We start from the raw sequence: 25665 nt of genomic DNA, 5'->3' as shown, positions 1-25665 counted from the left end.
TACTGTCCTGACACCTCATGTTTCCAAGTTAAAGAGCAAACTACCTAACTGAAGCAATACACGTGTCCAAGATAAAGCATAATATCCCTTAAAAAGGAGTTTCCAGTAACTTGTATTCTCAGCAAGAAGTGATTTAAATGCACTCTTAATTCTACTGTATTGCTTTTTTGTTCAGCAGATCACTGCTGTTTTAACAGCTCTTGTTCTGCTTGATGATGACATCTCTACTATCCTAATTGTACTTTTTGGGAGGGATGTGGAGACATCTTGTGCTCTTTAAATGACTAACTTTCCTGAAATGGGATGCCTAATGAATCGACATTCAGACATGAATTTCTGAATGTCACTTCCCTGACTAAGGGTTTTGCAGATTCACAGAGTTAACTGTAGTTTTGCTTTAAAATTTAAGAACCCAATTTTCATGTTGAGCAGTGTTACAGACTTAGACTGTTCATGTTTTCTTAAAGGAAGGCAAATACTGTAGTGGAGCACAAATGAAAACTACTCCCACTGTACACTCATAGAGACTTAAGACCACTAATTAAAAATCATGTAGAACTGATTAATGTTTCACACTACGGCAGCTGCTGCAATGTGAAAAATATTACCATATTTTTCAAACCTTTCTGGAGGTTTTAACAAGATCAATTACATTATGAGGCAGCAAAATGTACTTAAATCTCTGAAGTGCTTTACACTTACTTGTAACACCTCAAGGTCAGTATTAAACAGGATTCAATAGGCTGCCCAGAAGTCTCTGAATTATAGATTCATAGAATATTTTGGGCTGGACAGGACTGGCAAACCTGGCCTTGATTGGGCATCTACCACCTGTCTGGGCAATCTCTTTCAGTGGCTCACCACCCTCATTGTAAAAAAATTCTTCTTTTTCCAGTTTAAATAGACCCTCCTTTAGATTAAATCTATTACCCCTTGTCCTGTGTGAACAGGTTCTACTAAAAAGTTTGTCCCCCCCTTTTTTTTTGCGCCCTTTAAATGTTTAACAGCCTCAATAAAGTTTCCCTAGAGCTTTCTTTTCTCCAAGCTGAACAGTCCCAATTCTCTTACAAGCTTCATCCCTCTAATCATTCTTCCTCTGGTCTCACTCCATCAGGTCTATGTCCTTCCTGTGCTGAGGACCCCCAAGCTGGACACAGTGATCCAAGTGGGCACAAGGGCAGAGTAGAGAATCATCTCCCTTCACCTGCAGACCATCCTTATTTTGATGCAGCCCAGGACATGACTGGCTTTCTGGGCTGTGAGTGCACATTACTGACTCATGCCCAGCTTTTCCTCCACCAGTGTCCCCAAGTGCTTCTCCACAGGTCTCCTTGCAATCCCTTCATCCTGCAGCCTACATTATACCAAAGATTGCTCTGATCCAGGTGTACCACCTTGCAACTGGCCTTGTTAAACCTCATGAGTTTCCCCCGAGCCCGCTTCTCAAGCCTGTCCAGATCCCTCTGTATGGTATTCCATCTTTCAGGTTCGTGGACCGCAGCACTCAGCTTGGTGTCATCTGCAGACTTGCTGAGGGTGCACAGGATCCCACTGTCTGTGTCACTGATGAAGATATTAAACTGCACTGTTCCCAATAAAGACCCCTGAGGGATGTCCCTTGTCACCAGTGTCCATCTGGACACTGAGTCATTGACCACTACTGGCTGGTGACCATCTAACCAGTTCCTAATCCAACAAACAGTCCAAATTACAAATCCATCTTTTTTTCAATTTAGAAGGGAAGGATGTTGTGGGGACGACATCAAATGCCTTACAAAAGCCCAGATAGATGACATCTGTAGTTCTCCCCTTGTCCACTGATGTAATCACTCCATCATTAAAGGCCATTAGGTTGCTCAGGCAGGATTTGTCCTTGATGAAGCCATGCCTTGGCCAACATTTTGTTCATAATCAGTTTTTTATCATTAAGAGCATCCTATTGCTATGAGGAAGGTAAAAAAAAAATTGTTCTACTGTTATCACGACATTTTTATGAAAATCCTTTTGTCAGGATTTTTTTCTCCTGAGAAGCTGAGGGTCTCAGCTTCAGGATGTAAACAATTATTATCTGCTAGTGCGGAATGCAACAGGTGCTTCCTTGATTGGTCAATGTGAAGTGTTTCTACTTAGTGACCAATCAAGGAGGCAGCTGGTTCAGACTCCCTGGGACCCACAAGCCTTTGTTATACATTCCTTTCTATTCCTGTCTCGCTTTCTGATGCATCTTTTTCTCTGTTCTTTTAGCATAGTTTTACTGTGGCATTTTTAATATAAGATATATCATAATATAATAAACCAGACTTCTGAAACATGGAGTCAAGATTTCTCTGTCTCTTCCCTCATCCTGGCTACCCTGAAGACCATGTTCTACCCTGTTATTTGTCTTCACACTGTAGTCCTCTAATTGGTTCCTCATGGAACAAGTGACTCTGTACAGCATGTTACCTGTCTTTAGTCTACTAATTAACCAGACTTTTGCTAATAGCATAGAGTGAGTCAGTTGGGGGGAGGGAGTAAACAGACCTGCCTATCATTTTCATTAAATCCTTTTTGTTATGTATATGTGTGTATATATATATATATATATATATATATATATATATATATATACACACACACACACACACACAGTAGTTTACAACTAGCATTAGGATCTTCCACTTTGATGCTCCTTTCATGTTAACAAGCTCATGCTGACACTGAGTTCAGTGGCTGGAGAGGATATACATGTGCATGACAACTTCCATTGAAGTAGTGGGACTTTTGAACTGTAATGTATATGTATGAATCGTATGGGGCATGGTGCTTTTCCCATCCTTGGAAGTGTTCAAGGCCAGGTTGGGTAGGGCATTGAGAAACCTGGCCTAGTGGAAGATGTGCCTGATCATGCCAGGGAGGCTGCAACTACATGATCTTTAAGTCCCTTCCACCCAAACTTTTTTATAGCTCAATGTATATATAAGATTTAAAAAGTCACTCCTGTTGCACATGGCATCTGGACTAGAGCTCAGGGTCTTCACATTCAGAATTCAGCAAGCTGATAGACTAGGTCTTCACCCAGAATAAGGAGGTTACAAGCATGAAACCTTCTGAAAAGACCCATTTATACAAAATCAAAGGAGGAAATTTGAAAAAAAGGGGTTTGCATTTCTTTAAGCCTTTTTAAGAGTGTTAGAAACTCTGGACTCAGTTTTTCCAAACAACTGGGGCAAACCCTCCAAATCCTGCATTCTAAGTCATGCAGCAGCACTTCAAAGCCTTCCCTCAGCATGTATCAAAATATCCCATTCATCAACAATATGCCTCAAAAACATTGCTTTTGGACATTTTTTAAATACCTTCAGGATGTGTAAAAGATTTGGGTTTTTTCTCATGTCACAGAAGGATGTTCCAATATGGTAAATTAACTTCTGCCTCTACTCCTCTGTTGCCCCTTGCTGGGATTAAAATACAAGATGCATGCTGCTGGCGCTTGACTGCTGTTGAGGATCATTCAGTTGTTTTCCTTCCTCACTTCAAGTTACTTGTAAAGCATGAACCAAGCCCAGATGTTACTGAACTACTTCCAACTAAAAGAGAACATTTGTGAGAGACTGACTGACACAATGGCTGACATACAGGATGTGGTATGCCCTGAAACCTTCTTACCTGTATTTTCAATGTCATCCTTTGAGATGATCATCTAAATCCAGCAAAAAACAACAGGAAAATAACACAGAGCTGGAAAAGACCTCCTGGACACTGAGTCTTTCAGTTTTTTTGTTTTTTTTTATTTCAGACAGGGTGCCACACAAACTTTTTACTGCCCTACTAAGACCTGTACCTGTTCTATTGCACCACAGTTAGCTGTCAGGAGTCATCTCACAGAGCCACCATTTCTCCCTTGCCATACAGGAGATGCCAAGTTTAAAGTTCATAGGGACAGGAAGATACTTCCCAAGCAAACTAAAAAATTACAAAGGCATTGTGTTGCTTTTGCTACTCAAAGAGTTTACCAGGCTAACAAAGAAACCTAGTGCATTAATTTCTCCTCAAAATAAAAGTAGCAAACTGCAGGAAAATGTAAGTGTATTAATAAGGCCAACAACAGGCCCAGAGCAGAAAAAAATCCAGGAGACAGTAGCACTGTTGAAGAGGAGAATTATATTTCCACCACCTGAATAAGATGGTGAATTCAGTGGGTGCCTGCTTGCTGGAGAACTGCAGAAAAGCTCTGTGCTGGATCTCTGGCATCACGTGGGATAACCTTGGCCAGTGAGTATCTAAAAGAGCTCTTCCACCTGACTTCTGCTAAGTGCCCTACAGCAGGTGTGAAGTCAAAACACATGTGGGCTCCAAACAATGCCACTAGATAATGAAAAATTTATTCTCCATTAAAATTTGTTTGAGGATCTCCTCAGCCAGATGTGTCAAAAATCTTCTGAAGTTTTTGATAATTAACATTATGCATAGAAAAACAACTGGAAATATTTGCAGACACACAGTCAAAGTGGGGTCTTTGACAGAGTTCCCAGCGAGCCAGGGTCTGCTTAGGGCTGGGGACTTCAGGGGCTGCCCACAGGGCAGGGTCAGGCAGCCCTCAACCATCCCAGTGCCCCAAGCAGGGAGCAGGGCAGCCGGGGCAGCCCCAGTCATCAGGCACCTTCCTGGGCAGGGGCACAGGCTAATATGTCCTCCAGCAACATTTAGGAGGTCACCACAAGAAAAAAAGGGGTTTGTGGGCTCTGCCTTCATTTTCCCTTTTCCTCTATTCCTTTCTAAATGGCCAGGCCAATCCCTGACTGCTGCTCTGCAGGCTGGCAAACCTGCTCTGAGGAAACACTGCAGGAAACCCTTCAGATGAGAGAAGGTGGGATGGAAAGCATCACTCAGTGATCCTATTATCAAGTCCTGCTTTCTCAGCCTCTTCATGCAGCTGAATCACTACGGAGCAGCAGCTCACAGCTGGATTGAAAAAGCTCCCTGAGGACCTGAGACAGGCAAAGAGACCTTCACAGAGCTGCTCTTTGCAGAGCTAAGCTGAGGAGAGGGTGGGGTTGATATCCAAAGTGGAATGATAAGAGATACTCATTGGTGAAGAGGAAGGATGCTAAATGGCTTATTTACAATACTATTTCCTCTTGACTTCCAGATGATATCAATATTTGTGCATGTGTGATATGCCTCTCTATTTCCCTGCAATTATGTCCATTTTCTGCACCCTAATAAACAGATTTCCTACAATTAGAGAGAGCTAGCAGTTGGATGTTCTGCCAGCACAGGGCACTGCTCTGTGATTTGGGACTGAACCTTGCTCAGTCACTTGTGAAGAGCAGTCCCAGACATACTGAAGCTGGCCTTTTTTGCTGCTATTAGTTACCTGGCAGAGAGTTTACAACTATCCTGGTATGTTTGCCCTGACAAAGTTTGGTTCTGGACACCCCTGTGAACTCTGGTAATTGAGTATTCAAAAGAGCATCAAAGACACAAATTATTTCTACTCTGAAACTGCCCCAATCTTTTTCCTCTGCTCTTAGACCAGCAGTAGTAAAACTAAGATTTGTTACAGAGATAATAGGAATTTTAGCAAGCCATCTAACTGAATCCTTTCAGGAAAGACAAAGTGGCAGAGCACGACTGAATGGCCCAATTAACCTCAGCCTAATATCTTCAATTGGCAATATAAAAAGCAAATGCTAAAAGTTCCTCATCTAATATCATTCAAATTCAATCCTCTGCCATGATTACTTATATTTTAGAAATGACCAGAGCTGAGATGCAGTTTAGATACTAATTTATGGAGCTTCTTTTTTTTTTTTTTTTTTCCCTGTCAAAATAACAGTGACAGAAAAAAATGCAATTTGAAACTAGCCCTCAGTCTGGGAGAAATTCAACTTTTGGATATAAATAGCAGCAAAACCTGCCTAACCTAAATGCTCATTTTACTTTAAACTAGTTTAATTTAAGCAATAGAAGTTACACTTACTTTTAATGGGCAGCAGCTGTTCATTAAATTTATAATGACATTTGGGTACCCTGGTGATAGACATTCAGAAATATCATATACATAGAGACAGAAATTCATTAGTAGCACTACTGAGATGGCTTCGAAGTGAAATTAACTTGAAAAGAGACACTTTTTTCACCTCCATCTGCAGTTTGAAAACCTAGACTGTTATCTAAAGCATATAAATGCATCACAGAGTGGTATTAGCCAAAGCCCATCCTATAAAAAATCTGAAGAATTTTCACTGCGAAGACATACATGTGCGTGAATTTTTCTAAAAAATTATCATGGTACTACTACCACTGAAATATACATTGGTTTCACTTTCATTTATATACTGAGATATACAAATTTAATACAGAGATGGATATATTACCACCATGGCAGTGGTGAGTGCATTAGAGTTCATGCATGTAATGGAATTTGCCTGTCAGGGAACTGCTCATTTCTGATGGCCCCTGGCTCTGTCCTTCTGATGCCAGGTGGATTATTTTTAACATCTTCAGTAGACAAAAGGGTTGACCCACACATGATGAACCAACACAGAAAGTAACTACAGAACTCTAGTAACCAAACAGCTTTAGTTTTTTATGAATGTTGTCTCTTGGTCCATTAATTATACATTAAAATCCATCTCCAGTCTCTTAGCTTGGGTCTATTCTTCATGTCAAGTCCATTTCTCCTCTCTGAAAGTAGTACTGCTAGGATCTACCTTTACCATCTTACCTATATGTATAAGGTACATGCATTACAGCCCAGAGAACTCAGCAGGGGATCGGTACTAAAAATGTTATTCCTACTTGCATTAATAAGGCAGCCAAGGTCAAATATAGCTGCGTGTATGGACTCCATGGCATTTCAAATAGTCTGCAGTGAGACCTTTGCAACCTTTTTACTTCAGTGCGATTGCCAAATGCTGTCCTTTGCATTTCATTAAGCAAGACTGTTAATTATACATAAGAATGGACTAGAACATGACTGGAGTAGAAGAAAACTTGTAAAATAACACACAAAACCAAACAGCAGCTTTGTTATTTTGGTTCAGCAAGAATTGATGATACAACCTCCATCTGTATTATTTAATAGTGTGGATCAGTAGGAGTAGATTTATACAAGGAAAGACTCTGAGAACCCAACATCCACACAGTAACTCTTCACAGGGTTTTGTTTTGCCTTTTACTCCAGAACAGCTCTAGTCCAGTCCCACAGACTGAAGACCTGTTAGTGGTTGCAATGCATTAGCTACACTGCTAGAGAGCATTTCCCCCTTTAGTTTCATGCAAAAGGAATCCAGTTCAAGTTTCAAATACATGACAGGAACCAAAGCATGAGCAGACACATTTGCTTCAAGACACTCTTCTGATCCAAAATAGTGCATTAAAATAAATACAAAGCATATAAAGCAGGGTTTTCTTAATGTATAGAAGTGACAGCTCACACTGGAGCTGCTCTGAGGACTGCATCTGAATAACTCTGATGATTTAGAAGCATTATACCCTCACATAGTTCTCTCTGCACATTGTTCAATTTTTTTTCTGTTAAGTAAGTCCTCCTGTGGCAGGAAACTCATTAGCAAATTCTTTGCTGAAAGTAATGCTTATGTAAGTTGAAGAAAAGCACATTATCAGAAGAATGTTTTGATTAATTTGCTGTTCATTAACGATACACCTCTGTGGCTTAGAGTAAGTTCTCTTTTGAAGACAACCATAACAATTATGCACAGATGCATTTTTTTAAGAAACTAGTGTTCTGAGAACATTTAATCACTTCTAACAAATGTTTGGTCTTTGTTTACTTCAGGTCCCCATTTAAACTCTTGCACACTGTTGCAATATGACTGGTAATCTGAGGTCCCAGAGGGCTTCTTCCAAGAAAGCTACAATTGCAGAGCCATAAAAAGTCTTCCTGGTGTTAAAAGGTGACCAGGTTTGTGTGTCTTGTCAACCATGAATCAGAGGTAGGGAACATATATCAGCTTTAAACAGAAAACTTACAGTAATTACTTTTTCCAGCAGGTCAACTTGGGTGCTTACTATGATGTGCCTTAATCTGGATCATGCCTGCTTAACTTCCAATGTTATTGCAAATCCAAAACTTTGACCCTATTTCCTTAAATGATATGCACCTTTTCATGACCTTTGTCAGAATACCTAGCTTGTGTGACTGCTAAACTGGAGATACCTTTCTTGTTATCATACTAACAATTAGTGTTCATTGTGAGGAAAACATTAAAAAAAAAATAGTAGCTTTGCATTTTTTCCCTGGGAGAAAAAGAGAGTTTAAATGAGGGCTTTATTTCTGTACTGCATCTGTGCACTTCTCCATTTTAAGGGGTATTGTGGTGATGAAGACATCATCAGTGTTTTGACAACATCTACTAGCTACAGGTGTTATATCACTCCCAGTAAAAATAGCTGCCCTAGTAACAACACTGTTCCAAGCTGGTACTAGGTAGTTATATTTGGCCAACATAACCTGCTACTAGATAGGCTGTTCTTCACTGCAGTGCTACCATGGGTGGTATTAGAAAGGCTTCTTTCATTCACTTACTGTTTCTAGGGGTAAAGCAAAACAGTCCTCACACACTGTGTGTATTTCTAGGTTTCCTAAAGAGCTTTATGATGCTTAGGATGAGAACATGTCTATAAATATAAGTAGGCATACTCTCATTTTCTCCACAGTTTGTCATCTACCTGATTTTTTCAGTAGGTTTGCCCAGAATATTATTTTTCTAGCACTTGGTTTCAGCTAAGCCTGGTCTGCTCAAAAACCTGCTCACAAGGTTCACTCAGCTGAGCAAAGATTAGCTGGAGCGACTTACCAGTTAATAATTGATTACAAGAAAATGGCTCTTCCTCCTAGACATCTTCTCACTTTTCCAGTCTGTAACATCAGATGAGTGGGAGTTGCAATGGTCTGCTATCACTGCTTCCATTCCTGTTTCTGCTGGAGCAAAGAGGGAGAGTACTGACCAACAAAAAGACATCAGAAACACAGCATGGTATTAACAGCTCTCGATCATTAAGGAAAACAAAGGGCCATATTTCAGGCTAACAGCACAACATCTGCCAAAATCTGCTCGGAGCAGTTATAAACACAAATGGGTACTTTGTGAACACACTTCAACCAAATAACTTGAGTGAGCAGGTAGTTTTCCAAATGCCTTCCTAGCTTTAATCCCAAGGCAGAATGCTGTGCACAAATCAAGCAGCTCAATAGCATTACCCTATGGAAATGTGTCCCCAGGGTCCAATGTTCTCTCTTCTTTCTCTAGTACCCCGAAAACGAACTCCTGTTAAAACCAGAGCTTGTTGCAGAGATAAAAAGAGCTTGAGGAGTTTTGTCCTTACATTTTCACCAAATAAGAGGGAAGAAATTCAAAAGTATGATGCACAGAGAAAGTCAATAGGAACATCATGGAGCTCTGTGGAACATTCCTTCCTGCCCTGCTATTAAATCAAGTTAAATATTTGTTTCATTTCTTTCTCTATAGACAGAAAAGATCTGAATGCCTTCAGTTTTGAACTATTGTTATGAATACTAACTAAGGGTTAGAAACACAAGGAATCTTAGACAGCTGTCCTCTAGCCCTCCAAAGTACAGCCCTGAGAGGGAGACTGCCTGGCTTACACAGGCTGGAAATAGAGCAGCGTTTCTAAAGAGACAGGCAAAACTGGTAACCCAGGGGAAAGCCACCTAAGTCAGCAAAGCAGAAAAGCCCCAAAAAGGTGTCTTAAAATTATCCCTTTTGGCAAATGTTAGCTCAAAATCTCCTCCCATACAGGTAAGCACTGAGGTCCTCAGGGGCATGGAGGTGGCCTTTCAGGAATTAGTGTCATACCAGGCAATCTTCTCCTGACTGCAGGAGTTACACTGGGTGCTAGTTTATGCTGAACTGGTGCCTAAGTGCTTGTGAATCTTGTTGAAATTTATTTCTTTTCTAAACCAATCATAACACAATCCTTTCATTCAAGCCTTTGATGGGGATCTGCTTCCCCTGTTGGTGTCTGCAGCTGCCTGAGATGCAGAGATCTGCACTTAGCTTCTGCTTTTGTCCTAACAGGGTTGAACTCTGAGCATGAGAGGGCCCTGTCTATGCTTCTTTGTGGCCTGCAAAAAAGGCATCTCCTCCTTGCCATAAAAGCCATTTATGTTTGCATGGAAGAGGGGAACAAACATTTTCTCTGTCTAGTGGTTGAGGAAGTTTATATGAGAAATAAGACATCTAAGAGTTACTCTGGGGCTTATATCAAGTAATTTTCAATAAAAGATCGCCACAGAAAATCTGAGGAGCTGATTTTTATAACTATTCAGGAACTAAAATGGGTTGGTTGCATAAAATATTTCACCTGTAGTATTTACTGCAAATGAACCCATTTTGCCTCAATGGGGCCATGCTAGTGCAGCACTTCACACTGGCTGCCTCAGCTTACCCAGCTCCCCTGGTCCTAGCTGGAGCCACAGGAATGGGTCAGTTTTCTTTGCACAGCACTGAACTGTGTGGCATTGAACTTCCATTATTTCTGCATAGAGGGAAGTTGCTCAGAAAAGTTTTGTTTCCCATCTGAGCCATCTCACTGACTCTAACAGCCCTGCCAGCTGACATTCCCTGTCCTTGCAATGAAAAGCAGGTATGCTTCAGCAGAAGTGGGACCTAAATTCAGAGTATTTTTCTTCTGAGCAAATATTACAGGAATAGTCATGAGTCTTTTGGACTCTGCAGCCTGCAGTCAGTCAAGTAAGTTCATTACCTTAAATACATATAATAATTTCCAGAAGAATGCAGCGCAATTTTTCAGAGGTCTCAAGAATGATTAGGGACCATATAGTTTTGGAAACAAACCTTGAGCTTTCAAATAAGGTTTCTTATAGCCTTCCATATTACAGAGCTAGTCTAGAATGTCATGGGAAAACAAGAGGGACTTTAACAAAAAAGCATTGTCAGCCCTTCCAGTTTTCCCACTACATTTCTTTAATCCATTCAGAAGAGACTGACCTTTTTTCTTTTGTATTGGTCTTCTATTCTTACCATATTGCACAACTGAAAATCTGACATCCTTAGCTTCTCAGGTATTCATTTTCACCATACTGCTCCAAGAAAGAAAATTCATGAATGGGGAATTGAAGCACCCGAGATCCAAAGAGCTCCCAGAGCCATTCAGGGAGTGGATTCAGGGAGCACTGAGTCCAGACCTCCTAAGTCTAACAGCAGGACCTCAGCTATTCAATCATCCTGCCTTTCAATTGCACCATTTACCTGTCCAGAGATCACTTTCACATGATAAGTCTTTTTAATTTAAAAAATGCTTATAGTTTCAGTGTATGTTCATAACAAGAGAACCAGAATATTTTTGCTGAATTATGTTCATTCTCAATCAGTTATTTATGAACACCAGACCTGTCTCTCCTTATTCAATTAAACAGCTATGTATTAATTTAAATTAATGCAAATAAGGACCATTGATTCCTCTGACCCCTTTAATTCATTAGCCAGGCTGATTAGTTTTTTAGATAAAGTTGAAGGGAAAAAATATACCCAAGGTGAATTTTGAAACAACTGTGTCAAACTGAAACTGAGCCTGGAGTGATCCTTATCTGCAAACTACAGGATATTTGTTCCACTGAACGTCAGAAGGATAAAATCTGTCTAAAGTCTCATGTTAGCAATGGACAGCCACTAAGAGCCCTGCATCTGAGAACAGGCTTTACTTTATTGACCATAAAAGTAAACAGTATGTTTGATCAGGCTCCTACTCAGGCAGCAAAATATTCTGAGATGGCAAATTTCTAAGTTTTACATGCTGTAAGTATACAATTCTTAATGGGCCAGTACTTTGTTGAAAGACAGTCCTCAGCACAGACCTTGTAAAACCCATCCATTCCAGCAGTAAATGTTCTGGCCATGTGTTCTGACCTTTGCCTCCAGACTTGGGAGCTGAGAGCTGGACAAAGGCAGGGACGAAGATTCTTACAAACCAAATGGAAATTTCCAAAGTGCTCAGTCTGGTTGGGGCCGCTCAGGACCCAAGGGTATTGCTCACAGTCCCTAAATGCTGGCTGTATGATGTGATAATGGGGTATTTTAAAGCATTTCTCCTCAGAATAGCTATGTCTCCTCTTACAGTGTAAAGAACACTTAAGAACGGGCAGCCACAGAACAGTAGTCCTTCTCTTTGGACAAAGGAACATGCAGCTACACAATTCAGTGTCAAACAGCTACAAGGGCAGGATGGGAGAGAACCCCAGCCTGAAGTACCCCACCATGTGCTGACTCACGGGCAGAAAGAAGACGGCAAAACTGCTCTTTACAGTTTTGGAGATGCAGGAAGAGAAAGGGGAGAGGTACAAATCCTGGACTAAGATAGATTCCTCACCAGGGTCCACAAGAATTGGAGTCCACTGAAATCTGGAGCAACTGTAGTTCTGGGAATGACTCTCCTTTCCTGAGCTCAACATACCCCTCCACAAAGAAAGAGGGATTTGAGGGAAACAGAAATAAAGAAAGGTGACGTCTAGGGCTGCACTAGCAGGTGTCACACGCCTGGGAAAAGCAGCACTAGGGTTTAATATCTGACATTCAGGAGAAGACCTGACAACCTCTGAAGAGTGAATTTAGGCAGAGGACCCATGTGTCCCAGCTTGATGGTTGCCTTATGGTCATCCACTGTACACATCAGTAAAAGCACAACTTGCATTCCTTGGTTATTTAGCTCTGAACCACCCATGAAAATAGGAAAATATTCCTTGAAAAATGTACCTGTGCTCTCTATATACTTATTTTCAAATGTGAGTCATGGAGTCAAATGCCTTCTGGATTTTTAGGTTATGCAGAAGAAATGAAAGACAAGAGATTCCTGTGGATAAGGAGAATTTATCACATCTATGCCATACCCAGCTGTCACCACACAAGCCTTGGTAACAGGGTTTGAGCAAGCAGAACTCGCATGGAAAGATTTCTGTGTCCTTCATCAGATGCAGGTCACCAGCAAGAAGTTAACTTTTATACAATAAAAATTTAATTCAAACCTGTATTAAACAAACTGGAATTTTTTATGTCTAACATGTAAATAATGAACTCCATGTCACGTATCTTAGAAGACTGATTAATCCTTTCTTGCATTTCATATTACCCAAGTGAACTAGATATGAAATAGTGTCTTGGATGGTTTTCAGAGATACCTTTAGAAACAAATCTGCACACCTGGGACAAATCTGCACACCATTTTCAATACAAATGCATTTCAGGCTTCACTCAAAATCCTCTGGAGAACACAGGTTTCTTTTTCTTATGGGTCAGACTCTTGCTCCGCAGGCAACATTTGCACTAATACCTTGTAAAACAAAGTATTTCTAAGCTTTGCCTACATACAAATGAAGTGGGATGCATCAGTTCTGGAGGCATATTTACCACAGGTGAAAAAATCTTGAATACAGATCCTACAGGTCTTAAAGCTGTAAATGTCAAGAAAATACAAATACCAGCAACTAACTTAGAAGTGATTCCCACTTATTGCTTTTTTCTGAATTCCCTTCCTTTATTAGATTATTATCTCTATTCTGCAGGAGTTGGCTTTCCCTCCCAGAACCACTCTTTTTTTTAAGCACAGGTGGGAACAAGAAATTGCCCAACTCATTTACAAGCAGGTCACTCACTAATCCAACAGCAAATGTGGATTTGCACACAGTACCATGCAGTGAAAAAAATTTAGGCTTCAAAGCATTAACACAAATATATAGCTACAGAGACCTGTGGTGCTGCTCACCACTTTAATGAGGAAGCACTTAGGTGGCTTTTATGCCCTCTGACCTGGATGTTCACCCTCTTCTTAGTCTCCCCGACATGTCCTGTCCTGGTCATTAGAGATTGTGAAGGGTTTCTCTAATTACTGAGAGTAATTTTCTCACCTACCCAGCTGCCTTGGTCCATCGAGGTGCCATGGCAGTTGTCAAACTGATTTTTCTCAGTACCAAGGGTCACCCCAAGCTGGGGATCATCTGGAGGCCAGCTAATCTGATGTCCGGGCTGCTTTGTGTGGATGATACAAAGCTGAGCTAGGCAGTGTTTGGACAAGAGTACTTAGGACTCCTTCCAGTGGTGTGAGATTTCTTGGGCATGGTGACCTGGTACTGGTAATGAGGTGCCTTACTGAGCCAAGACGGCAGGAGCTGGTAAAACAAGGGTATTTCCTGCTAAAACTTAAAGGACCTCTCTCCTTACCTTCTCCTAAATAAAACCCTGAGGGGGAAAAAATGAAAATGAGCAACTAATTTTCTTGTTTTCTAACACCACAGAAACTGACACATTTGAAAGTTTTTGTTGTCTTTTTTTCCCCCCACAAACAAAATAAAAAATACTCCAGAATATTCTGAATTATATGCAAATGCACAGATGTTTGCTTAGAAAAGAATTCAGGTCCAAAGTGAGATAGAAAAAAAATCCAACAAACAAACCAGAAAAGCTGATAGTGGAGACTGAATCCAAGGTACATCTCGCAGACTAGCACTCTCTGAAACCTAACAGCATTTGCATGAGCAGTGATTTAAGTAATATTTTTTGAAACACCACAGACTTAAAGGCATTAGAAAGACTTCAACATCATTAATGACAGCTAGTAAAACAATTGCACCAAATTCCCTTTGATGGTTCCAGATACTTTTATTTGCCAATGTCAAAATTTATCAGTGATCACTCCACAGCTGCTTTGCCTCTGCTCTAAAGAAAGTGACTGTAAAAAAACTATATATGCTACTAAGAGAAGGAATGAGAAATTTTACCTGGTAAGGACAACACCTTCTAACAAAAATAGAAACCTATATTTAGGTTCTGTTACTTCATGCCTGGTTAATCTGGAGAGCATGTCCGGGAGAGCAACTGGTGTTAACCAGTCTGAGAGTGTGATGCCTGCAGCAACACAAACTTGTTAATCTTAAGTTTAAAATAGATCTTCACAAGCAATTCAAGTTAACTATATCTGATCCAACTAGTTTTATCTTAGACTAGTCACTACATTTCATCTCTTCTCTTTCAGTGCTGGAGAAATTTGATACAATGTCTTGATCATTATATAGCCTGCACTGAATTGTAGATACAGGAAATTTGTGTACTTTCCAAACTTATAGCTTGAGCTCAGTGGAGTTAAATGAAACATCAGACACCTTAATATGAAGAACATTCAGGCACAGTTATGTGTGTTTCCATGGCCCTTGCAGTTGTAATCATAAATTAGCTACGGTCCTGATAAAAAAAATAAAAATATTATTCCACTTAGGAAATTCATTTCTTCCATCTTGAGCTACAGTACACACCATAAAAAATCCTAAAACTGATAAGGATAATTTTTACCACCTTCAAGAAAAAGCCTTCAGGAAATGATGGTGAGCATGTGCTGCTTCCAATGCTTAATAAGATCTGTGTGTATTTGAGTTTTGGAGTCATACAGTGTGTTCACAAATGCCTAGATATAGACTTTGGAGGCAGATACATATCTGTAAATTGTATTGCTTTTTTCAGGCAATTTGACTAAACAATCCGTATTATTCTCTTGCCAAACCTTCCTCCTCTTAGGAGAAGGATCAACTTGAAAAACTGAGCTATGGACTGTTATGTTTTTACTTGTTTTCTAGCACTTCTTAACTACTCTGGTTCCAAGAACAGAAAATCACATTGGGCATTCACTTAGCTCAGTGCAAAGATCCTGCTGGAACTCAGGCTGCTCCATGGGGGTCATCTCTGGTGGGATTTCCTGGGCCATGTCTTCAACATGCAAGTTACAGATACTTTCTGGTTGCCAACAGTTTAGCAGCCCCCTGTTGCTGTTTGCTTGTGCTTTACTGTCATTTAATGATACGGAGAGAGAGGAGATCATGAATTGCAATTACTGGTGCTCTCCCCATGAAGAAGTGACCATGAAGAAAGCTTCCGCCGGACTTTGTTGCCTAAAGAATCCAGCCTGCCCACTGTGCCTCCTGTGAAATCAAAGCCTCCTCCCACTTTCTTGAATTGTATCTGCTTTGTACATTAGTTTTAAGAACAAATGACCTTGAAGCTGTATGTGTAGCAAAAGGGAAGAATATGAGTCCTGTGCAAGAAACTGGAGAAGTATTATGGCTTTTATATCAACATGCAAAGCATCAACAAGCCAGACACACACATGTGCATTGTGAACTAAAAAAAGTCCTGCCCTGGCATCCAGGGAAGATGTGTCTATTTAAAAATACATCTTCAGGTTACTACAAACATTAATTAAAAAGGTGAAAGATTGTTTCTACTCTAGGAACTTGGCTTGTCAATAGAAAATGTATGGTAAAAGAGAGTGTTCTAAGTCTTTAGAAACAGTACTGGAAAGGCTCACTGAAGTTAGCAAACTTTTCTCAAAGATAAAAGTTCTATGTGTTTCAGAATCTGAAGAGCAGCCATGCAAAACACACCTAATTTGTACACTAGAGAGTATCACAAAAAAGAGGAAAAGTGCCACCCCAAAAGGCATATTCATATAAAGGATATTCATATAAAGGATATTAATGAAATAAAGGGAATAAAGTTTGGCAAATCAGAATGGCATAAGAATGGCAAATTAGAATAAGCCTGCTCTAAAGTATGTGAGGTACCCACAGTGTAAGATTTTGGTCAGTCAAGCATATGCTCCATTACCTAAATGCAGGACTTGAATGGAGCTCACCACCAGAACAAATATTTACTTTCTTGTGTGTCAGTCCTTTAGAGTGACTTCAAGAGAAGCTACTGGAGCTATCTGTATCAGAAAAGTTCATCTTCATAGGTATGGCTGGATAGACACACCCCCTCATACAGGTGGAGGGAGAATAATAATCCTTTCTTAGGTCCTCCTTCAGGTCTAACTCAGGCTCTGTCAGGCTGCAATAATGCTGGTGTTAAAGCTCACAAGTTCCACTATTTCTCAGTTGGTTTATTCTTTTTTTTTTTTTTTTTTTTTTTTTTTTTTTTTTTTTTTTTTTTTGTGGCTTTCTGGGATATTTTCCTCTGTCTGTTCTGGCCACAGATTCACATATTGTTTCAGGCTGTTTCACACCCATTTTGAGAGTACAGCTTTTATCTGTCACTTTTGCCTTTTCCATGTTTTTCCATGGCACAGAGGCAAGCACTTCCTTACATTCCTCCAGGCTGTTGGAAGATTAGGGATATGTTGAGAAGCAGAGGAAAAGACATTTTAAAATAATAATTTTGAAACTGAGTGACTGATACAACCAGCGAGACGTTGCTGAAAAGTTGTGGGAAACCTCTGGCTATTATTCTCATTCCCAGCAAGTCTGGGATAGGTTCACTGCAGACAAACTGGCATCTGAGAGCCAGCCCAAGCACCAGAAGGACTGTAGGATTGTAGGATGTGTAGGATTCCCATGCTTCATGCGAAGAGCCCTTCCACAGCTAATGGTGGAACGCAAAGCAAATCTGTGTAAAAATCCTGCTGGTGGGACTGTGGAAGACAAGAGGCTGTCTGGAAGTGTCTCTGTGATTCTCACACAAACTGACGTGGGACTAGAAACCTGGAGCTGAGGTCAGTCTTGTGTTGCAATTGGTGAGACCAAGATAAAACCACCTGGGCAAGTAAGTTTGTGCCCTGAAAGTACAGAGACCAATTGAAGTATGAATGGCAATTTTTCCTGTATGATTGAGTGCAAAATTTCATTGTTTTTGATTAGTTCAGAGCCATTTAAATATAGGATGAACTTTTCCTGATTTACTTTGCTTCCACTTGGTCAAACTGGCAGCCCTGCTGGTGTCTACAGCTAGTCCTTAGCTGACAAGAGAAAGCAAGCTCCTCAAAATCTTTCCATGAAGGTACCAAATACTCACATTCACTGATGAGGAATAATGCAGCAGGTTGGTCTGCAGAGCCCTTACACTTCTGCTGGCTCCCACAGCAGCAGTGCTGCACAAGGGATGGTGGGAATGGCCGTGCAATCCAGGTCGATCTCAATCAAAAAGGAACAAAGGACTCAGTGAGTTTGGAAAGAGGACTGTGAGGCTGAAGTTGTAAACTGATAACAGGTTGGACACACTGCACTGTTGTGTTGTGAAAGCCTAACGTTTAGCTTCTGTTTGCTTTAACTTGCTAACATTTTCCATTCTCTGGCTGTTGTAAATGTCATTTCTTTCCACAATCATGAGGTGAGGCCCTGATCTTTGCTCAGAAAAGGGTCCAGCTTTTATATCAAACCTTCCCATCATAATTTTACTGCAAACCTTGGACAATTTTGATAAGTGGTTATGTTATGAATTGTTGCAAGGAACGCTTCTAATATTGATCTTGAGTGCAATTTTGAAATAAAACAAAATAAATGCTGTTTAATGTATCATTTACAAGGTTCCAAGAAGCTGCTGTGCTTATCAGATGCTGCAATCATTTCCAGGAGCTACTTAGAAGAAGCTGTCAATTCCCTTCAAAAGTAATATGCCTAAGAGAATTAAAAAAGGGATTCTTTACTAAATTTCTCTTTTCTAATTTTGAACTCATCTACAAAGTAAATTATTTAAATTTCTAAAGAACTTTTTTTAATAGATCAGGGGGATGAAAAACAGTGCTCTAAAGTCTGCTTGCACAGTGAAATATTCTATATTCTTTTAAAAATCACACACATATTTTAATCTGCAGATAAGACAGAAGATAAGATGATGGAAATGTGAAACAGAATAAAAGTTAAAAATAGAAGAATGCAAAAATCTATGTAAAAAGAGCTCAAATAATTTGGGGGATAAACAGTATATAAAAGAGTTATTCTTCCTTTGATATACAGGACAACCAGGCACTGATCATCAGTGAGAGCTGGGCATATGAATGGACTTTACAGCTGAATTAATAGTTATGGTATTTGCATGGAAAAAGTAAACAGAGTTACATGCCTGCTTCTGTAGACTTCTAGTTGCAGTAATAATTGATCATACACACTTATGTCCATACCAAGAATTCACAATGCTGTGCAGCAGCATGCAGTGACTGAAATTTTTATTACAATGGCACTTACATCATTTTTGCTGAGCTAGTTTTGAGTTCAGCACAGTTGGAAGATGAACCTGTTCACCTTATAATATTGTTTGCTTTATTTATTGTTTTTTCCATATTACCCTTTGAGACTCTCACTGTGTAATTTTATGGCTTTGAAGTTGTGTGGGTTGACCTATAACTGTAATAAAAGAATTTGGAATGAGATAACACAAGTTTTTCCATTACTTACAAAAGGTTGAAGCTACTTATTAAACAACTTCATATTCTGTAACTTTGCTAAAATTAGTACTTTTTCAAGCAACTGTTATGTTGTGGTGGACCCTTGCAGCACACAGATTGTATGGGATAAGGCTGTGCTGTGAACCCAAACAAGAAAAGACTATGGTTTATGTTTTTAATTCAATGTTTATGAAGAACACTGCATTTCCTAGTTACAAATTAACAGTATGCGATCATCCTACATAACTACTCTGGGACACAGGTTGAGTTTCTCATGATTCATGCTCTTCTTAAAGAGCATTGAGTTCAGCTCAGATGATGCAAAGAAAACAGAGAGGAAGATCTGTCTCTCATTCTGTCCCCAGGGCATTGACCCACCCAACCTCTCAACATGGATCCCATCACATCTAATGTACCCCTAAATTCTGTGCCTTTGGTCACACAATCAGCTTTTCCTCCCAGTAGAACAGTGTCCTGTGGATGCGCCTGGACTGCAGGGCAGGTGCGCCCCAGAGGGCTCCCCACAGCCCTGCTCCCCCCCTCACCAGGACAGCAGGACCTGTGGGTGTACTATTTTTCCTTTCAGCTGTCAGCTCAAGTTTCTTTGCAAAAAAAAAGAAGTCAGTGCTCAGGAAGTGAGGACTCTGGGAACAGGGACCACTGATACACACCCAGCTCTCCTCCCACTGCAGAGCTAATGCTTGGCCAAAGCATGCATACTTCCCTGTAAACTAGACAGTCTGAGTTCTCTAGAATGCAAATCTCCGACATACCCAATAGGAGCTCTAAAATCCTCCAAAGAGGCAGTCAAACCTTTTAAATTAGGAACCTAAATTTCCAGCTGTCTTCTAGTAAAATGTCTCACAAGGCAGATCTCTGAAAGCTTTAGTAACTACCACCACTAGTAGTAGCACTAACGTCCCAAATAAATACTTGCTAGACAATTAAACTCTGCTGAGTTTGCTTGGAATTGCAGGAAAATATACATTATCCAAACAGTGGAACAGGAGAAAAATCCCAACAAAAAGAAAATAAAAATCCAGTCTGTCCTATAGCAACAGAAGCCACTAAAAAACCCACTGAAACTCACTGAAAATCAAGGATGAACACTGATGTTAGTAAACACTGATCAGGCTCTCACAGATAGCACTGGGTCCAGTGACCTGCAGCCCATCCCCACCCAGTCTGTGCCATGGAGAACACGCAAGGCAACAGCTGAAGGTCTCCTTGTGCCAGGAGTAGCTTTGGCTGTAGCAGCAGCTGCCCAACACCTCACAGGCCACCACGGTAAAGGTATTATGGGATTGTGGCAGGTGGGCAAGAGGAGCTGCTTTCCCTGCCATGAGTTAGGTCATTCCCAACTGCTTTCTACTGGTATGAGTTAGGTCATCCCTAAGGCTCTTTTAAACCTCATAGTTAGCCAGGTACTTAGCAGCAAAATACAAGACAATACAAAGTTAGGCATTATCTTAGGAAAGCTGAGCCTAAATGCAAGAATGCAGCATGATTTCACTTGTTTTCTGCTTGGCTATAGTTGGTCTATAGCACCGAACAGATGATCACACAGATCCCATCCCCATCACGGGCTACTTCTGGTGGTACTAATGCTCTGACAACCCAGTACAACCTTTCATGCATGAACATGGTTTTGTGTTCCTTCAAACAAAAAAGCTGTTTCCCCATGTCTGGAGCCACAGGCTATCGTGCTTCCAGCTCTTGGGAATGGCTGGGTTGGAGTCAGGTCAGTGCCACCTGCGAGGTCTGTGCTGCACATCCATTTAGTTCTTGAAGGAAGGGAGCTGAAAAGTAAAGAATGAAATGTTCTGATGTCTCTGAGGTTCTTAAAAGGGATTTCTTACAAGGATCTCTGGCGATCTCTGAGGGAAGAGATGGCAAAGCATGGCTGCATAGACTATTGGCCTTCTAATGCTAACATAATTGTTGTTAAGCATTGCCTTGTCATTATGCTTCTTCTTGGTAAGCTACAGATGAGACTGTAAAGATATAAAGTAGATTAGAAAGGGATGAATTAGGCTCTAGCTTCACCTGTCAGAAGGTTAAGGCTTGGATTATGCTGCAATCTGAAGTCACAAATGACTCATCAATTTGCACTTTCTATTAAAATATATTTTAATTCCTCAAAATTATTTTGGACAATTCTGTCCTGTGCATGAAAAATATATTTCTGTCTCTATATAATGCTGTCTGCAGAAACCAGCAAAGGCTTGTGTACTATTTACATAATATATTTCCTGTGCCAATAGTGGTTTACCATAATGACTGTATAATCCAAGGGCAGCTTAACATAGAGAGTGCATTTCAATGCTGCATTTTCTTTTTCATTTTTAAAGAATACAAATACTGATTGAAATGTAGATAAAGAAAAAGTAAGCAATAAACTATTCTGTAGTATTAGCTAAATATTCTGAAAAGACACATTCCTCCAGCCACAGGCAGCCAGACTTGGTGGGAGTTGCACACATCTCAAGCTGCATTCTAGAGCCCAACAAATTCTGCCACAGCCCAAACCGGGTACCAACACTGTTCCAGCTTCTCTGCCTGGTTTATGTGCCAGGCATAAACTTGGGGACTTACTTGAGTATGTGGATCAAAGATTTAAAAGAAAAAATTCTTCCGAGGCTTGGGTTTCAAGGATCACTTTATAAAGCTTATCTATCATCTGGTTTGTACATCTGTCACCTTTAAGACTGACAACAGCAATATTTGTTATGTTATGCTATGCTATACTCTGTATAGACATAAAATTTTGAGAATTTACATACTCTTCATACTTTTTCTGTTATGAAAGACTCCCAGTTGTGATATTTTTCAGATATGTATTTTAATGTTAGAGTGTAGAAGAGCAAGAGAGACCTTCTCTGTATCGTGAAAAGGTTATGATTAAAATCTCTGAAATCACTTGCTTCAAAATGCTTCTTACTGTTATGGTTCCATATGGAAAAACTGGCAACTTCAGCCAAAGACCAGGATTTCCTTCTACATCTTTCAGGAATGACTGTGCTAATAGTCACTAAGGATCTAATAGGAAAGAAGAAATTCATAAGGCAAATCCAGCCACAACTCAGGATCACACAAGAATGTAGCCTTTCAAAAGAGAGGCAACAAAACTGTCCCTGCCTTTGATATAACTTCTGATGAAGGACTGAGAATAGCTAAGTAAACAACTTCTGTGGTCCTCGTGGAGCTTTTGTGTCATTCATGTTGGACATGTTCATTTGAAAGCTCTTATATTTGCATCTCTTTTGATCTCTGCTCAACAAAATCGAGTTTGTGATGGTTCACATGATGTTTAAATTTTTGTGTTTTCTGACTGAGAATTACTTGCCCTGTTATTTATTTGGGGGATACTCCATGTAATAATTGGCATGTTTGATTTCCACACATATTGAGAAATCCTTTGGCTATTATCATTAGGTGCTTTCCTGAGAGTGAAGAGTCTGGTAGTCAGAGTTAAGAAGTCTCAGAAAAGCCACATACAAAAAAAATATTCATGAAAAGCATTCGAACAACAAATGTTTTCAAAGAAAATCATCATTACTCGGATACTGGGTCAATTTCCCAGCTGGCTTCAGTGCAGATCTTCTAATTTCTGCCAGATATGGATCTGGCTCATGTAGCTTTTGTAAAAATGAATGACAATGCTTGGGCTTCTCAGTAAAGTAATTCATTAATCAATATATGCTTATCATATATATAAATGAGAAGAATTTTGTCCTTGCATAAAGCCCTCTAGAATCACTGGGCAAATTTGCATGGAATTCATTGAGTTATGGATCACATCCTGTATATATCTACATTTTTAAATCTTTTCCAGTGCTTCCTCTTTCAATGGAAATTAATAGCTTCTTGAATTGAAATGACCAGTTTCCGATTTAGTTTTGCATAAGCAGAGTCCAGTGGGATTAAATATGAATGCTGGCTTGCTTATTCATTAATCATAAAAATATGGTGTATAGTTAGTTATGTAAGTGATTATTTTGGCACGGAGATGTCTGCTACTTTTATGCCTGTGCAGAATGATCATGTCAAGTGCAGCAGAGAACTTACAAACCCATTCACCTTGATATACTGTTTTATAAAGAACACACAAAGACGCATAACTTGCTCTGGAGCCAGTCCTGATTTTGTAGATGTTAGCAGAATGAGAGGTCAATGTGTCCAAGCATCTGCATTCAATTGTACAGTTACGGGGAGAAGCAGCAAAAGTTCATGTGAGACTTCTTTTAAATCCTCCTGGCCACATATGACCTATGTAAAATACTTTATTCTGAGAACATTTTAAATGTAAACATTGCAGCTCCCGTTTGTTTAAAAGTCTGAACAGTCAGAAGAATAAGGTTGAACTGGCCCCAAACAATGCTAAATTCTTCGCTCCCATTCAGCTACAGTCTTTTGGGTCAAGGAAAAGGGACAAGAACAAGATGTGATGTGCCATTGGAAAATGGTAAGCAGCAAGGAGCAAATCAACATCAGATGCAAGTCAGAGGTTTGTTGAAACAGGTTCAGTACTTGGTTTCTTTTCCTGCAGGCTTGCTGGAAGCTGAAATTCTGCACTGGATAGGGTAATTCAATATGCTTGGCGTATAAGAAGTTGCCTCACTGGCACAGACATCTTCTATCTAAAAATGAAGGAAATCCTAGTTCCACCTTTGTCTCCTTCCAGTGTCCTTGCGTCACTGGCACCCCATTGTCTTTTCCAAGTACAAAGAATAATCCCAGGCTTGATTCACTGTGCTTCCATTTGTTGAGGCCAGAGCACTGCCATGTCCTTGCTCCTTGTAAAAATATGCCTCATGAATTCTCTCTTTTCTGGTCATTATTACTTTATGGAAGGAAATGTCTTAGGTTCAGATTTTTATTTTCAAGAAAAGATGTAGGCAGATTACAACCGTTTCATGATATTGGTCCCACTGAAGTCTCCTTCTCTGAGAAAGCCATGCCTGAAAAGAAGTTCCTAGATGAGAATTTGGTCCAGTCTCAATTTTTTTTTTTCTTTTTTACACGGTGAAACCCAGAGCCTGATTGTAAAAAAAATATTAAAATTTCTTCAGCCATTTTGTAAGTATAATGGGTATCTGTGATGGCAAAACTAGTCTAAACATTTTTCACTAATACAAATATTTTGAACGGAAGAGATTAATAATCAGTTTCTTGTGTCTTTTCTCTTAGCTGCTGCTTCGTTCAGTAGCTAAAAAAACTGGTGCATCTCTTGTACAACTCACAGCCAAACAGCAGTGCCAGCAGGACAGAGGGCTGCCCATAACCGGTGGAGAAACAGGAGAATGGAAAGATGGAAGGAATCAAGTATAAGGTCTCATGATTTCTTAATCACTATGTCCACATCTTGTTCCATAATGCATACAAGATTTCAGCCACCCAATCTACTGAAATCCCTCTCACAACATGCCAGCCTTTAACTAAACATCTCCCTCTCATCCCCATTGGCACGTTGCTGTCTTCTGCATTACCCTGTTTTTTTATGCTCATGCTATTGGTGAGTCTTAACATACTATTGCCCTACTGTTAGTCAGGCCAATCACTTAAGACATGGAGATTTCTGGGTTTCCCAGCTGTTTGCATCTCTCATCTTTACTCTACTATCTACTGCATTTTCCAATGTCCTGTCAGCCAGTCATCTTGACCATCAAACCACGGTAAGTCAGTGTAGTATCTGAAGGATATTGCTGGAAGGAGAAAGGCAGTTTCAGTGCTTCAGAGTATCCAGGTAGCCCTAATAACTAAAATTAATCATCCCAAAAGGGACTCGGTCAGCATTACCAGCACAGCACCATGTTTCCCCACTGCAAGAGGAAGATTTTTATAGGCTGCTCTCTTCCCTTCCTCCAACTAGCTGCTTTATAAGAGAGCAAGCCTCCAAAGCTGGTCTATGAAAAAAGCTCTTGCTCAGTCAGAGCAGACTTTCTATGCTGTCTCAATATGGGTATCTCAAGATCCCATTGTATCCCAGAAGGAATATCAGGTAAAGGGTTGCGGCTCTTCAGAGATCATCTCTGTGCAAAACTGCTGCAGCTCTGGACTGGGGAAGGACCAGTAAAAAACGGGTTACTTGCAGCTTGCTTCCTTGCACCACATGGTGCCCCAAGCGGTTTGGTTTTTTGGGGGTTTTTTTTGGTTTGTTTTTTTTTTTCTTGTACCGGGACATCCTGAGATGCTGCAAGCCACGCTCTAAAATTCAGGACCCTCTTCTACATGGAAACCCCACGGCTAAACTGGGAGGCTGTGCTCACCCTCTGTCCCCACGTCTCATGGGCACGCTCTCCACAGCAAGGGATGCGCAGTAACTCCTGAGTGGGTCGGTCAGCGCCGCTCCCTCTGCTCGGGGCTCCTCGCTCGGCACCCACACGGCTCTCCCACGTCGAGGGGTGTCGCTTCCCGAGGGCTCCGCTGCCGGGCTGGCCCCGGGCGCGGTGCCGCCGTCGGGAGACCCCGGCCCCC

At 40.4% G+C, this 25665-nt stretch overlaps 1 long non-coding RNA gene across 2 annotated transcripts in view; it reads right to left on the bottom strand.

The window, feature by feature from the left end:
* Positions 1–25625, bottom strand: part of LOC119697070 — a 63323-nt gene extending 37698 nt beyond the window's left edge. Inside the window, exons 1-3 of one of the 2 annotated variants that reach the window (XR_005255713.1) lie at positions 25458–25625; positions 17820–17938; positions 8808–8929 (exon numbers count right to left, since the gene is read on the bottom strand). This is a non-coding gene — a long non-coding RNA (uncharacterized LOC119697070). The remainder of the gene's footprint in view (positions 1–8807; positions 8930–17819; positions 17939–25457) is intronic. The other variant, XR_005255714.1, reaches the window with a different exon arrangement.
* Positions 25626–25665: the final 40 nt, after the last annotated feature.

Source organism: Motacilla alba, chromosome 2, assembly GCF_015832195.1.
Source record: "Motacilla alba alba isolate MOTALB_02 chromosome 2, Motacilla_alba_V1.0_pri, whole genome shotgun sequence".
NCBI classification, from domain to species: Eukaryota; Metazoa; Chordata; class Aves; order Passeriformes; family Motacillidae; genus Motacilla; species Motacilla alba.
The sequence above is the reverse complement of the archived record's forward strand: the minus strand, read 5'-3'. Positions and strand labels throughout refer to the sequence as shown.